Genomic DNA, 9,081 nt, shown 5'->3' on the forward strand with positions numbered 1-9,081 from the left:
CCACCCCCTCCCCAGTAACTTTCCCACTCTCTATCCCTCTGGGAGCATGGACCCAGGGTCATTGAGGGTTGCAGAAGGTAGAAGGTCTGGCTTCTGTAATTGCTTCCTCGCTGAACATGGGCGTTGACTGGTCGGTCCATACTAGAAGGGTAGATTTTCAACTCCTCTGTAGGGGGACACAGATCTTTGATGGTGTCAATGTATCTATACTCCCACTAACTTGTAGTCTTACAAAACACTATTCATTCAATATGTCAGGGGGAAATAGATTCAATGTCCCAGTCCTACTTTACTTATTTTCTATCATTTTAATTTTTTGCCGCCAGGGTTATTGCTGGGGTTCAGTGCCAGCACTACAAATTTATTGCTCCTGGTGGCCATTTTTTTCTATAATTTTTTAAAAGTATGTTATTTATTTTATTTTTTGAGAGAGATGCAGAGAGAGAAAGACACAGAGAGAAACACCAGAGCACTGCTCAGCTCTGGTTTCATGGTCGTGCGGGGGATTGAACCTGGAACTTTGGAGCCGCAGGCATGAGAGTCTCTTTGCATAACCACTATGCAAGAAACTGGCACATTTTAATGATGGCTTTTTTGGTCAATACCAGACTACCCCATCATCTGGGGCTCTAGTCAGAGAATTCTTGGATTCCCACAAAGATATAATGGCCATTTTTTCCCCACTTTATTGGATAGGAAAAGAGAATTTTAGTGAGGAGGAAGAGATAGAGAGGGAGAGAGAAAGATATCACCTGCAGATCTGCTTCACTGCTTGTGAAGTGTCCCCCCTGCAGGGTTTGAACCCGCATTTTTGAAAGGGTCCTTGTGTTTAGTACTATGTGCACTTAACTGGGTGAACCACCTCCTGGCCCTCTCAAGTTTTTTTAAATGCATAGAGTTCAGTTCTGAGTATATATTCCTTTGGTCTAATCACTTAATGTTTCAAATTTGTAAATTGATTGAATTTGGTTACTGGGCTTAAATTGTTAAATCATTTATAATAATAACATTTTTAAAAAAATACTAAATCACCTATAATCTTAGACAAAGTACATCAGAAGCTAGGGTCTTGTCAGTAAGATGCTTTTATTTTATTTTATTTTATTTTATTTTATTTTTTTTGCCTTCAGGGTTATTGCTGGGGCTTGGTGCCTGCACTGTGAATCCACTGCTCCTGGAGGCTATTTTTTCCCTTTTGTTGCCCTTGTTGTTTATTGTTGTTATTATTATTGTTGTTGTTATTGCTGTCGTTGTTGAATAGGACAGAGAAGTCAAGAGAGGAGGGGAAGGCAGAGAAAGATAGACACCTGCAGACCTGCTTCACCATTTATGAAGGATATAGCTATTTTTAAATAGCATTAAATGACATCAATCATGATGAGATCATGTATGGTATAATAAATGCTAACCATGGGATTTTCAAAGTAAACCAAGCTCCCAAATAACTTGGCCATAATAATTATCTGTTGCCTTCTTAAATTCTAAGAGCAAGGAAATCTTCCTCCTTCTATTTAAAATCCATATTTCTCCAGTCCTGGAATTTCTGGAATTTTGCTTGTATTTTCTACTCTGTTATACTGCCTCTGCTGACCTCAACTAAATCAATACAACCAATGCCAACATGCCACATTTCACTTTGGACTGTATCCATCCTATAAACTTTCTCCATTTCAATTGTTTTCTGTCATTATCTATTAATTAATCAGACTTGAAAGAGTGATGACTAGCTTTTCAGATAGCAATTTACTACCAGTAAACCAGCCCACAAGAAAAGGACTTATATAAAATGAAAATACAGATGATCTCACCTTTCCAGGAGGTAAACAGAGCAAGGAAAACAAGCAAAACTCAATGAAGACAAACTTTTGGATTAAAACTGCAGAACTGAAGTTATCAAAGGGGGTTGGGGGTATGGGTGTGGACTGAGTTGGTTGGAGGAGGAGGAGGAAGAAGAAGCCTAGAGGACTTTGGGAGAGGTACATTGGTAATTTACTGGACAATGAGGTGTGACAACATTTTGAAGATGTATGAAATTATACTGTGAAATATTTATATTCTTTTAATTTTTTTAGTGATTTAATATTGATTTACACAATTATAGATAATGGGGTACCATTCCACATCATTCCCATCATCAGAGTTCTGTGTTCTCATTTCCTCCATTGGAAACTACAGTGATTCTCCCAAGATTACAGATATGGGTTGATTATTATTTATATAACTATCTATCTATATTTATATATATTTGCCACTTTTTTTCTATGGTCCTGCCATTTCTTCCTTTTTAAGTCACACCTACTACTTCCTAGTCTCTCTCCCTCTCTCTCCTTTTAAAAAATTGTTTTTATTATCTTTATTTTATTTATTGTATGGAGACAGCCAGAAATCTAGAGGGAAGGGGGTTATAGAGAGGGAGAGACACCTACAACATTGCTTCACCACTTGCAAAGCTTTCCTCCTGCAGGTGGGGACTGGGGGCTCGAATCTGGGTCCTTATGTATTATCACATGTGCACTCAACCAGTTGTGCCACTGCCCGGTCAAGTCACCATTTCTAACAGCTGAGTAGTATTCCATTGTGTATATATACCACAACTTGCTCAGCCACTCATCTGTTGTTGGACACCTGGATTGCTTCCAGGTTTTGGCTATTACAAATTGTGCTGCCAAGAATATATGTATACACAGACCTTTTTGTATTGGTATGCATGAGACCCCTTCTGTTTCATTCGGTTTAAATCCCCCCTGCTTAACACTATTCTATTTACATAACCACTTCATTCTATTTACATAACCGCTGTTAACAAGCACCTCCCTCCAGGGCATTGGTTCAATCCTCACTGTTTCATGATATGTTTTTGCTCCACCCCCCCTCCTTGTCACACCCTGATCCCTTCTTTGTCACACCCTGATTTTCACCAGTCACTTTTCTCTCCATCCTCTCTATGTCACATCCTGTTTCCACCCTACTTGGGAAGTATATATAACGACAGCATTGTGAGTTTTAGAGTACTTTACCTTGAGTTTAGCTTAGCTCGTCTTAGATTGTGCTGCGTCCTGCATGAATAAAGAGATACTGCGTACAACCCAGCCATGAGTGCCTGGTCGTCTGTTACCTGCCCGTGAAGCTAGCCCGGCGAAAACAACATAACCCATCGAAAACAACATTTTTGGATGGATGTGTTGGGTAGTTGATGAATATTTTTAACCAGTATATCTCTTGGGCAATTATATACAGGGTTTCTTCTAAAGATTATCAAGGGATGACAATAATGCTGATGCTGTCAGGAGAGATTAGGAGATAAATCTTTTCTTTTAAAAATATTTTTTTAATATTTCTATTTACTTATTATTGGATAAAGACAGAGAGAAGTTGAGAGGGGAGGGGAGATAGAGAGGAAGAGAGACAGAACCTGAAGTCCTGCTTTACCACTCCTGAAGCTTTCCTCCTACAGGTGGGGACTAGGGCCTTGAATCTGGGTCCTTGTGAACTGTAATGTGAGCACTTAGCCAGGTGTGCCACTGCCTGTCCCTTAATACATATTACTTACTTTCTTTTGTGTAATTAACTGAGTAGATTTATATTCTTTTTAAAAATATATTTATTTTCCCTTTTGCTGCCCTTGTTTTTCATTGTTGTTGTAGTTATTATTGTTGTTATTGATGTCATTGTTGTTAGATAGGACAGAGAGAAATGGAGGGAGTAGGAGAAAACAGAGGAGGAGAGAAGGATAGACACCTGCAGACTTCCTTCACCATCTGTGAACCGGGATCCTTCCGCCGGTCCTTGTGCTTTGCGCCACTGTACGCTTAACTCGCTGCGCTAACACCCGACTTCCAGTAGATACATATATACTTTTAAGTCAAGATTACCTTAAAGACAAAATTAAGGGCATTGGGTGATAGCTAGCGCAGTGAATTAAATGCACATGGTGCAAAGTGCAAGTACCGGCGTAAGGATTCCAGTTGGAACCCCCGGCGCTCCACCTGTAGGGCGGTCACCTCACAAGCAGTGAAGCAGGTCTGCAGGTGTCTTTCTCTCCCCCTCTCTGTCTTCCCCTCTCTTCTTGATTTCTTTCTGTCCTATCCAACAACAACATCAGTGGCAACAATAACAATAACGACAACAACAAGGGCAACAGAACAGGCAAAAATGGCTTGCAGGGGCAGTGGATTCTGTAGTGCAGGCACCGAGATAGATAGATAGATAGATACCAGAGCACTGCTCAGTCCTGGTTTATGGTGGTTTTGGGGATTAAATTTAGGACCTCAAACTTTCAGGCAAAGAAGACTTTGTTTTTTTTTGCCTCCAGGGTTATTGCCGGGGTTCGGTGTCTGCACCACGAATCCACTGCTCCTGGAGGCCATTTTTTCCCTTTTTGTTACCCTGGTTGTTTTACCATTGTTGTGGTTATTATTACTGATCACTATTTCCTGGATTTACTTGTGTCTAAGTAAGGTAATTAAAGGGTTCACAGTGGTGGAGGTTAACAGTTGTTTCAATAGTATTTTAATCCCTGGGTTGGAGCTCAGTGATTTAAAAGCCTCTTTTTTTTTTTTTCTTCTCTGTAGGCTATGGGAGCCTGAGGGCTTCTAAACTATAAGTAGGCTTCTTAACTTAATCACTGACTCTTGACCAAGAGATAAGGCAGGGTGTGGCAGAGATAGTTCAGTGGTTATGCGAAGAGACTTTCACAGCCCCACAGCTATGCCACCAAGGTATAGGTCTTCTCCTGAGTTTCCTTTTTAGATCTCTGTCCCCTGGTGTCCCTCCCTGTCGCTGCTCCAGATTCTGAGGGCAGTAGCAATGGAGACTCAGAGTTGCACTTGGTGAGTCTCCAGGAAGTCCCCTCCTCCCTTCAGCTGTCCCCTTGTTGGTGGAGCAGACTGGAGGTGGTGTCTCAACTGATAAACTGTCTGACTGTTACTAGCCACTTAGTCTCTCCCTAGGCTCCTCTCTGTCCCCAGCCACGTGTATTTGCACTCACCAGTGACTTGGTGGGTCCCTGTAGTCATTCTAGTCCTGTCTTGTTGCGGTCCCAGGTGGTCTCCTTTGGTATCCTAGTTGATCCGGGAGAGGAGAGGAGAGAAAGAGATCTGCTGCTTGTAGCCCCGCCTCCGGAAGTTGTGGTTATTCTTATCATTGTTATTGATGTCGTTGTTGTTGGATAGGACAGAGAGAAATGGAGAGACGAGGGGAAGACAGAGAGGGGGAGAGAAAGATAGACACCTGCAGACCTGCTTCACTGCCAGTGAAGTGACTCCCTTGCAGGTGAGGGGCTGGGGGCTCGAACCAGGATCCTTCCACAGTTCCCTGTGCTTTGCACCACCTGCGCTTAACTCACAGCACTACCGCCCGACCCAAGGGCAAGGAAGTCTTTTGCAGAACCATTATGATTTCTCCCCAACCCAAGATGAACCTTTCATCTTAGAAGAGGTACTGCCCCATTTCCACATAAGATGGTGTTGGGTAAACGGTGAAAAATGTTGCAAGCAGATCTAAAACTATCTGATAAATTCCTTCAAACCTCCAGAATTGTCTCTTCCGTGAACATAATCATATTGCTTCAAGTCTGTGCAATCATTTATAAGCAACATTTCACAGAAAAATAGAGACGCTTGATATGATATATGTGGGGCATTTACATTACATGAAAATGTAATGAGATGGAAAAGTGTAGGGTGTTGATTGAAGAGAGCAGATAGTGAAATTGTACATTATAACTTCATTTTAATAAATATGTGCATTACATATCTTATACATGTGTGTAATGGTGTATAGGACCAAGACAAGGTGACAGCTGGCTCCTTTGGGGTTAACAGGATGTTGCTGGCAAAGCCACAAAGGCTCAGCTGAACTAGCCTCCTTTGTGGCCCCTCCTTCTCCTACCACAAATTCTGGCAGGCTTTCCTGCAGAGATATTCTTGGTAGTATTTGTGCTAAGATTGTTTTTCCATTCTTAAGGGAAATACTTTAAGCAAAAAAGCATATGACAAGTTGTTTTGATACAGCTTATTTTTGTATGATCTGAACTTCTGATCTTGCTGTAAAATCATATATAAAGCTGCTTCTTGGGAAATAAAATTATCTGTGGCTTCACAGATCCTTCTGTGTCCCTGGCTAATTTCCTCCCCCTGGTGGCCCAGTTCCAGATTAACTCAGACATAATGTGCATATACCATGTATGTCTTCATATATATAATGGTCTGGAACACAGTCTAGTCCAGTATACAATATTCCATAAAAATCAAGAGACAGGGATAGGGAGGTGGCTCAGAAGTAGACAGCATGGCTTGCACATGTGAGACTCTGGCATTGATTCAAGACAATGCATATGACCCAAGTATACTCTGGTTTCCCATAAAAAATAATTTTAGGGAGTCAGGCAGTGGCACCTGGTTGAGTGCACATGTTATCATTGGCAAGGACGAGGATTGAAGCAGAAAAATGCCTCATGAGAGGTGAAGCAAGTCTGCAGGTGTCTATCTTTCTCTTTTTCTTTCTACCCCCAGTTTCTCTCTGTCCTATTAAAAAAAAATGCCACCAGGAACAGTGGATTCACAGTGGCAGTACCGAATCCTAGCAATAGCCCTGGTTGCAATAATAATTATTATTTTAACAACAACAATAATAATCTTAACAAGCCTGGGAGGTTGTGCAGTGGTTAGAGTGATGAACTTGCAAAGATGAGATCCAAAGTTCGATCTTCGGCACTCCAACTATCAGAGTGATGCTCTGGTTCTCTCTCTTCTCTATCATAAATAAATAAATAAATAAATAAATAATTTTAAAACAGAGACAGAGAGAGAGTGAAACATAATCATATTGCTTCAAGTTTGTGCCAACTATTTTTAAAGAACATTTTAAAGAAAAATATAGGGGCCAGGTGGTGGTGCACCAGGTTATGTGTATACAGTATGAAGCTCAGGGACCAGCATAAGGATCCGGGTTTAAGCCCCCACTTCCCACCTCCTGCAGATCTGTAGGTGTCTATCTTTCTTTCTCCCATTCTACCTTCCCCTCCCCTCTCAATTTCTCTTTGTGATATCCAATAAAGATGGGAAAAGTGGCCACTAGCAGGGTGGGTTTGTGGTATGGTGCTGATACCGAGCCCCAGCAATAACCCTGGAGGCAAAAAAAAAAAAAAGGAGAGAAACATGATGTGTATGAAGTTACATGAAAATGTAACAAGATGGAAAAGTGTAGATCATTAATTGAAGAAAGCTGGTTATGAAACTATAATTTTAATAAATATGTGCACTACATATACTTATGTGTGTTCATATATTAGATATGTATACATACAAATAATGGTCTGGAATATAGTCCAGTTTAGAATAATGCATTCTAGTTAAAATAAGATCCAGGTGGGGCCCTATTTGGGGAGTCCTGAGATTCCGAAACATACATGATGGACCTAGACCTCGAATAAATCCCTCTAGAAAAATCCCTCTCTCCATTGTTACTGGTCATTTCTATCAGGAACAACACAATAGACCCCTTTGTGGGCCCCCATAGGACCTTGCCCTCAACTTGGATCAACAATGGTAGAGAATGTTTCATCCTTCGAAGGGAGAATGGACAACATACTCTATGTTACACCTGAGGAAGATAGGTCCTAATATTGGGGCAGCTTGGAACATTCCTACTTATGACCACAGAATGTGAGCTCAGATCAACAGGGATGCAGAGGTCACATAGGCTCCTAAGCTGAATATGGCCCCAGACCACATCAAATCAATGGGGTTTACAATCAACAATATTTATACACCTTTCCCATATTTGGGAGCTACTCTCTTCCCTGATCCAGCTTTCTGGTCCTTCTTCCAGCCATGACATCATCTCCCCAGACAATAACTTGGATCCATCTGCATATCAGATTTCAGGCTCAGGGGAAAAAAAAAGAAAGAAAGAAAAAAGAAAAAACTAGTATAGCCAACAGGCCCTTTGGAATATAACTAAAATATGCCCACTAGCTATCTACAAAAAGGAGAACCCTCCAACTCTTCATCTGAACTATTCCAGCCTTTAGGTCCATGATTGGTCAACAGTTTGTTTGGCTTTGTATGTTAACTCTCTTTTCAACCACCAGGTTCCAGATGCTACCATGATGCTGACCAGACTTCCCTTGACAGACAACCCCACCAATGTGTCTGTTCTGAAGCTCTGCTTCCCCAGAGCCCTTCCCGACTAGGAAAGAGAGATACAGGCTGGGAGTATGGATTGACCTGTCAATGCTTATGTTCAGTGGGGAAGCAATTACAGAAGCCAGACCTTCCACATTCTGCATCCCCCAATGACCTTGGGTCCATACTCCCAGAGGGTTAAAGAATAGGAAACCTATCAGGGGAGGGGATGGGATAAAGAGTTCTGGTAGTGGGAATGTATGAAGTTGTACCCCTCTTATCCTATGGTTTAGTCAATGTTTCCTTGTTATAAATAAAAAATTAAAAAAAAAAAAAAGGAGAAAGGGAGAGAAAAAAAGATTAAGGTATCAAGAGTTGGCATAGTGATAGAGAGTATGCATGCCTTGCCTGTGTGAGATCCTGGGATTGATCTGAGGTACTGCATATATCAGAGCTGTGCTCTGGTTTCATATATATATATCTGTGGTCTGGGAGGTGGTGCAGTGGATAAAGTATTGGGCTCTAGAACATGAGGTCCTGAATTCAGTCCCTGGTTGCACATGTACTAGAGTGATGTCTGGTTCTCTGTCTCTCTCCTCCTATTTTTCCCATAAATAAATAAATAAATAAGTAAATAAATAAATAACATAGTTAAAAAAATAACCAGTAGGGGAGTCGGGTGGTAGCACAGAGGGTTAAGTGCACGTGGCGCAAAGCGCAAGGACCAGGGTGTAAGCATTCCCGTTTGAGCCCCCTGCTCCCCACCTGCAGGGGAGTCACTTCACAGGTGGTGAAGCAGGTCTGCAGGTGTCTATTTTTCTCTCCCCCTCTCTGTCTTCCCCTCATCTCTCCATTTCTCTCTGTCCTAACAACGACGACAACAATAACAACAACAATAACTACAACAACAATTAAAAAAAACAAGGACAAAAGAGAAAATAAATAAATATAAAAA

This window comes from Erinaceus europaeus, chromosome 12 (assembly GCF_950295315.1).
Source record: "Erinaceus europaeus chromosome 12, mEriEur2.1, whole genome shotgun sequence".
NCBI lineage: Eukaryota > Metazoa > Chordata > Mammalia > Eulipotyphla > Erinaceidae > Erinaceus > Erinaceus europaeus.